Source organism: Nuphar pumila, chromosome 7 (genome assembly GCF_984573655.1).
Source record: "Nuphar pumila chromosome 7, dmNupPumi1.hap1.1, whole genome shotgun sequence".
Lineage (NCBI taxonomy): Eukaryota > Viridiplantae > Streptophyta > Magnoliopsida > Nymphaeales > Nymphaeaceae > Nuphar > Nuphar pumila.
In genome coordinates, this window is record NC_143255.1 from 113598981 (window position 1) to 113606796 (window position 7816).

At 37.1% G+C, this 7816-nt stretch overlaps 1 long non-coding RNA gene across 2 annotated transcripts; it reads right to left on the reverse strand.

Moving 5' to 3' along the window:
• Positions 1-3988: 3988 nt before the first annotated feature.
• LOC149832996 (uncharacterized) lies at positions 3989-6743 on the reverse strand. 2 transcript variants are annotated; one of them, XR_016433140.1, is made up of 3 exons: positions 5458-6743; positions 5226-5298; positions 3989-4332 (listed from the first exon to the last, which is right to left on the reverse strand). It is a non-coding gene; the product is annotated as an uncharacterized LOC149832996 (long non-coding RNA). The 2 variants fall into 2 exon arrangements; XR_016433141.1 differs by lacking the exon at positions 3989-4332 and adding an exon at positions 4595-4720.
• Positions 6744-7816: the final 1073 nt, after the last annotated feature.

The following is a 7816-nucleotide window of genomic DNA, read 5'->3' on the forward strand; positions in this document are numbered from 1 at the left end:
TTGCTTCTTAATGGATTAGGACAAGGTTATGAGGCCTTCATCACCTCTATGATGAAGCCCCCGATTCCTACATCTAAGTAACTTGTATCGTTGCTTCAGGGACAAGACTTTCAGATCTATGCAATCTTCAAAAAATACTAGTCGACCAAACCAAAACATTGCCTTTTTTAACCAACGCCAAGACAGAAATAATAATAGGCATGGTGGTTTTCAAATCGCTTCTCATCTAGAGGGCATGGATTCTCCCAGAGGAAATCAACCTCCTTGTTAGATGAACCAAAATTCTGGTCAAAGTCAAGGGCTCTTGAACAACCAGAACTGTCAGATTAAACCTCCTACCAATGGCTGGTAGAAGGATAAAAATATGGCATGCCAAATATGTTTCAAGCCTATTCACACTGCCCTGAAGTGCTACCATCAGATGTATCAAGCAGGTGATATACCACAGGCCTTGACAAACAACTATGTCAATTTCAGATAGTCAGGACAATGCTTTGTTCTCAGACACGGGTGCTAGCTCTCGCATCACTGCTGATCCAGGTAATCTTCATGTTTTTTCTAAATATTTTGGTCACTAAAGAATTATGGTTGGAGACAGCAATAAGTTGTCGATTACACATGTTGGGTCTACTAAATTGAACATTGATTCAAGAACACTGAAACTTGAAAACGTTTACCATATTTTTGTTAGTCAATTAACATGAGCAAGACTTATTTTTTGGGTTTTATGCTGATAAATTTCTTATAAAAGAGAAAAAGAGCAAGAAAATGATTACACCTGGCGTAAGAGTGAAGATCTTTACATCTTAGAGCAACAAAATAAAGAGACGTTTTTCTCTACCAGGCAGCAATCAATCAGCAGGGATATATGGCACCACCATTCAAGAAACTCTAATATGGAAGTAGTTAGCAAGAATAAAAACATTTGTGATAGTTTCATTATGGCTAAGTCCTTTTTAAGTTTCTGAATCTTTTTGTAAGACTTCTTTTGATGAAATTCATTGTGATATTTGGGGCTCTACACCTAAAGTGTCACATCAAGGATATAAATTTTATGTGGTGATGGTTAATGATTACACGCATTATATGTGGATCTATCCACTAAAATTTAAATATGAATTCATAAAATGGTTACCAACAAATTTTAAAAGAATATTAAAGTATTTTAATCTGACGATGATAAAGAATTTATGAGTCATGAATTTCATGACTATTTAAAGCATTATGTCATACATCATCGTATTTCTTGCCTTGATAGGCCTGAACAAAACGGACGGGCAAAAAGGAAGCATCATAGTATAGTTGAGTTGGGTCTTGCTATGTTTTTTCATACTGGTCTTTCAAAACGTTACTGGGTAGAAGCTTTTCTCATTGTCATTTGACTTATTAATCGCCTGCCTACTTTAGTTCTGGACAAGACATTTGCTTTTGAGAAGCTTTTTTCAAGAAAAACCAAAATAGGACTATCTTTGTGTGTTTAATTTGTGCTAGATGTTTTTCTACATTTACGTGACTATGCCCGTGATAAACTCTCTCTCCCAAGTCACTTCCATGTGTCCTTTTAGGATACAATAACTGTAAAGGGTATCATTGCTTGCTATGGACGTGTTTATATTTGATTAGTCATGTTTTCCATCTAAGGGTAATTGTCATAATGATTCAGATCTCACAAATTCCTTTAAGTGGTTTTTAGATGACAGCTTAGCAGGTCAATCATCTCATCAGGAGATATCCATTGTTGATAAGCGATATATGAGCAGTGATGTTACTGATGTCTTGCAGCATGGAGGATCCAATGTTAATCAGGATCCTATCTCAGATTAGTCTCATTCACAAGATGATAATCCACTATAACCAGCATTCAGGTATATCCCAAGACATCACTCATTCTGCTAATGGTCATAGCATGATCACACGTGCAAACATGAAATTGTTAACCCCAATCCTAAATATTTTTTTGCTAAGGTTGACATCCCTTTGAAACAAAAAATATTAAATCTGCCTTGAGTCATCCTGATTGGACACAAGCCGTGAATGAAGGATGGATGCCTTGCACCAAATTAATACTTAGGATCTTGTACTTAGGCATTTTGATATGAATATTGTTGGTTGCAAATGAGTTTTTTAAACCAAATTAAAGGTTGATGGTTCTATAGAGCGGCTAAAAGTATGATTAGTTGCAGAAGGGTTTACTCAACTCCCAGGGGTTGACTTCATTGAAATCTTTTACCCTGTCATTAAGCCTCCTACCATCCATATTGTCTTGTCTATTGCTTTAGCTTCTGGATGGTCTATATACTAATTGGATATTAAAATGCCTTTTTACATGGATTTTTAGAAGAACCAGTTTTTATGGATCAACTACTAAAATTTCATGATTTGACAAAACCCAGGTGCTTTATGGCGTTAAACAATCTTCCCAAACTTGGTTTGACCACTTAAGTAGTTTCCTGCTTGTCCTGGGTTTCTACTGCAGTGTGGCTAATTCTTTCCTGTTCATCTACCATAACTTGCAAGAATGCCTGTTTCTTTTTCTTTATGTTGATGATATCATCATCATTGGTAGCAGTCATCAATTTTTATTTGAAGTTATATCCTAGTTGAGTCATGAGTTTGCCATGAAGGATCTAGGAGACCTTAATAATTTTTTGGGGATTCAAGTTACCAACTTCAATGACAATTTATTTTTAGATCAAAGTCGTTATGTCAGAGAAATATTAGATAAAGCACGGATGACTGACTGTCGTCCCATTTCCATGCCCATGGTAGCTCGATCGACCCCTCCTCTTGATGACAAGCCCTTCAATGATATCCGATATTATGAAAGTGTGGTTGTTAGTCTTCAATACCTCAACTTTACCTGATATCTCTTTTACTATTAATTTTGTTTGCCAGTATATGCATGCTTCAACTGTTTATCAATTTCAATTGGTGAAGCACATTTTATGTTATATTAAAGGCACTGTTGACTTTGGGATTCACTTATTGGCTCGTAATCCTCTTATTCTTTATTGTTTTTCTAATGTCGATTTGGCTGGTTGCCTTATTACTCTTTGTTCTACCACTAGATTCTGTATTTACCTTTGTGGCAATTGTATCTCTTGGAATGCCAAGAAACAACCCATTGTATGATCAAGTACTGAAGCTGAATACCACTCTCTTGCATTTCACCACTGCTGAAATTACTTGGATTACTTATATTCTCAGGCATCTTGGTATCTTTATTTCTCAAGTCCCTACTATTTATTGTGATAATCTCTCTGCTCTCCATAGGACGATCAATCTGTTTTTTCACAATCTACCTAAACATATAGAGCTTGATTATCACTTTGTTCATGAAAAGGTGGCTCAACGACAATTGAATACTTTCTTTGTTCCTTCACGTTCCCAAGTTGCAGACATTTCTACCAAGCCCTTAACTAATCTTGCTTTTCAATCTTTGCAACCCAAACTCAGGCCTATGGACAACTCCCCCCTCAAGTTTGAGGGGGGGGGGGGGGGGAGGGAGTATTAGTTGCAATGGATATGTACTAAATGTCCCTGCCAAGAAGGATCTCACCAATGGGACTCTCATGCTCAATGTCCCAATTAAGAAGACTCCTATCCGTGCATGGCATGTAGATAAAGACTTCTGCCCTGAAGGCACTAAGAGATAATAACCAGAGTCCACACAAGGAAGGAAACTCACCTTGTCAAGTCTATACTGCATGTTCATTATCTCAAACTGGATGTCAAGCCTTAATAGTCCCAGAAAAAGTTAATTGAAGAAGTTTTGTTGCTCAAGGCTACTGAATTCCATATAAAAGAGATCGACCTCTTCTTTTGATAATAAAGAAAATAAAGAAAAAGAAAAAAATAGGGCCAATGAATGTAATATAAATTGTAAACAGGCAGCCTGCATGAATTGAGAAAAGAAAGACCTATTTGTTTCCCGTAGGCATGTCGAACCATGTAAACTTTGCGATATCTCTCCTCTCTCTACGTGTTTTCCTTCTACCCACAAGGATTCCAAAACCGTTTATATTCACAGTATGATCATTAATTTAGGATGCATAAACAAATGTTACATGTTACAACTCTACAACTGAGCTTACTGTAACCAAAAGATGCAAGTTATCATTGTTGCTTAGCGCGCTCTTTGATTTGAAAGTTCCTCCATTTGTCCTTGAGATCAACAGGAGTTCCAGTTTTGTGATAGATGACATGACCATATTCTAAGATTTTAGTCCATGTATAGCCATTACCTTTGGCTGCAAATTTCTTCACTCACCAGTAAAACCAAACAGTGAATGAGTAGACGATGATGGTAACAATCCCTGTGCCTTTGCCAAACTGCATGAACCAAAGCTTCAGAATCTTGTGCAAAAAGTAAGGGTGTCAATGGATTGGGCATGACCCAATCCCGATCCATACCAGATCCTATAGGGTCAGGGTTTGGTTACAAAAGGAGTCCGATTAATTATCTGGCTCAGACCCAGGAGATCCAATTATTAAATGGGTCAGGCATCATTTATGAAAGTTTATATTTGATAGGAAAAATTCCTCTACCTAGGGGTAGAGGATTTTTTCCTATAAAAATTGCTTTTAGCATTGGGGCAATCATTCACCCACAAGACATCTCATTCCATGGGGTGAGAGCTTCCATCTTCATCGTCCTCCCGCCCACCACCAATTTCAGGTCTCTCTTTTTTCTCACACTTTTTACTCAGTTATTCTTATGCTACACAAACAAGCAAAAAAATTTTCATTTAGAAGAGTTATCATATCAAAACTTCTTATAAGCAATTTTTTCAAGCTTTCAAACGTGCCCTAATGGTGCGTTTGACACCCTGAAAAAAAACTGTCAGAACTTTAAGTCCCTGTCACCAGTTGGCCCTGCAGTCCATTTCAAATACCCGACTTTTGTTCCCCTCACTTCTGGGCTTTGTAGGGAGAAGCAATCCCTAAAAACAGAGAGAAGAAGTCAGGGGGAGGGTACAACCTTTTTTCAGCTTATGTGTTTTGAACCACAGATTTATTTTTTTGGGTAGTGTCAAACACACCCAAAATGAAGTAAACGAGCACCAACACATGAAATAAAAGAAATTGTTGCTGAAACACTAGAATCGAGTGCGTTTGACTTCTAAACCAAAACAATGCTCTCTAAAACAAAACACTATTAAGTGCTTATAACATAATGCAACATACGTAACAAGAAACAGATTCAAGTATTTTATGTCACAAACCTTCAAGGCTTCTTCCTCTTCCTTGGTCCAGGGAAGTTTGTTCCATTGCAAATAATGGAACGCACTGTTTACACTGCAGAACATAAATGGAATCATAAAAAACAAACCTGCATAAGCTAACTAATCAATCTAAGTTGCCTAGTTATGTGCCAAACATAAGTTCAACAGGATAAGATGAACTGAATTTGCAGAGGACGCCAACAAATAGATAAGATATTTATAAAGAACTTACTAACGCTTAGCTGGTCTTCTCCGAGATAGTTTGAGTCTGTTGGAGGGGAACTCGTCTTCTGTGGCGAGGTTTTGAAGAGAGTTCTCTACCATCTTGTTTATGGGATGAAGTGACTGAGGGTGGTTTGGAAGATGATCTGCTTCTGTGTTACTTGTTTGGCTTTCATGTGAAACTTTACTATGGTTACCATCGGTCAACTTTTCACAAGGTGATCTATCATTTTTACAGTTGGTAACAGTTTTGGCATGTTGGAGGTCTCCTCCTCCTCATTATTTATACGGGTCAGCATCGTTCTTGGAACAAGCAATGCCGTCCAATGCTTCCTCTTGGGTTGGACGCCCAACTTCCTTGTGCAACCGTCTCTTATGGGGGTGCCTGTGAGCCAGATCTGTCCCCATGAAAGAAGATAATGTTTTTTGGGCTAGTAAAGCCTTCTCCTTTGCTTTCCTGTATACAGCTGCAGCTAGTCTGTATCCACAGTATGGGCAGTAGAAACTACCCTCATCCTCAAATTTAACAGAAGAACCCAAGCAGGACTCGTGCACTGACATTGGACATCCAACACTATCACAACTACGTAAATTCCCACCTTCATTACACTTGATGCAAAATCTTTGTTCGCCCCAAACTGCTTCAACAGAATCAAGATTGAGTTCTTCTGGTAAACTCACTGAAGTCCTTCCAGCGATCATCCCTTCTTTGTCACCAATGCATTAGTTCAAGTTCGAAACTGCTTCAGAAGAGCCATCACTGTTAATTGAAGTTTCTGGGACAACATCATCTTTGCCATGGGATCCTTCATCAACACATTCACCACTACAGAAGGCATCTTTCAGAGACTTTTGGATATGAGATGCAGGAGCTTCAGAAGTTTCGGAAGGCAAGCTATCACCATTAGGAACCACTACTGCAATATCCTACTCAGAAAACTTGGCATTTTCATTGTTGATCTTACTCAGAAGACTCAAGCATAATTATTCTAGAAAAGTTGATAAATAACTGAAAGCCCCGAGGCATTCAACCAAATTTGAAATTTGCAAGGCTTCTGCTTTGTTCATGATCATTTCTGGACCTAATCATTAAAAAAAAAGGGGGATATCTTCTGAACCTTGCACTGTTCAATAAATTTCTAGAAACCCACAATACATCAATTCCGTAAAGTGAAAACTTTCTTCCCTCAATAATCTCAAGTGGACTATCCTTTTGCATACAGCCGACAAGGACACAATTGCAGATAGTTATGATGCATAAATTTGATGCAAGTATTGAGTGTTCTCAGTGCAAGGGAGGCTTTAGCATCTTCGCAACTACGCATGACCTTCAATGTAAATTAGTGTCACAATCAACAAAATTGACCCATAAATATAATAAGCATGCATAATGAAATAAAGTCAATCGTCATCTTACAATTAAAAAGTACCAACACATAAAAACTGGATTCACATGAACAAAATCCATTACTTCATTCTGATAGAAAGAAACATTATAAATTGCACTTCTTGAACTGTTTGAGTCACGAAAATAAAAATAAAAAACAATACAGGTGAGAACATACATCCTATATAACATGGGTACTTTAAGATGCCAGGTGTACCCATGTTGATGCAGGGTGCTTGATACTTCTGGGTCTTTCACAGATACATATACTTCATGTTGTTACCTGTTATATATTTGTCTATATTTTTTGGTTGCGAGTCAGAAGGGGACAGGGAGGAGGCGGCTGCTAAGAAGAAGGATGAGAAGCCAAAAGAAAATAGCAAAAGATGATGAAATTAGCTACATCACTAGGGTTTATATTTGGCACAATCGATTGTACCTACAATCTAGTTTGAATATCATAGTTGCAAGTTATTTTGACACAATCTAACCACATAGATGTGTTCAGAATGTTAGATTTAATAGTAATCGGCTCTTGGATCAATTTTTCTGACGAAAAAATATGTTTTTATGTGTAAGAAAAAATTAATGCCTTTATAATCATTGATTTTTGAATAGCTGAAAAAACCTATATACAGGTTGGATTCCGGCAATCCAAAAGCCGGTTCTCAGTAAACAAAACATGTAGATGACATCTATTGTGTTAGATGTGAGAAAAACAAACAAACAAGGGGTTTCTGCCTCATTTGCTAGGTCGATTGCACCTACAATCGACTATAGAAAATCTTAACCCATATATATATATATATATATATATATATATATATATATATATATATATATATATATATATATATATATATATATATATATATGTTTGTGTGTGTGTGTGTGTGGTTCTGTACCATGATACCATACAATGGTACACACTCTTGTTTACATAGATCTAGACTTCAAATGGTAAATCTAACAACACTTATGC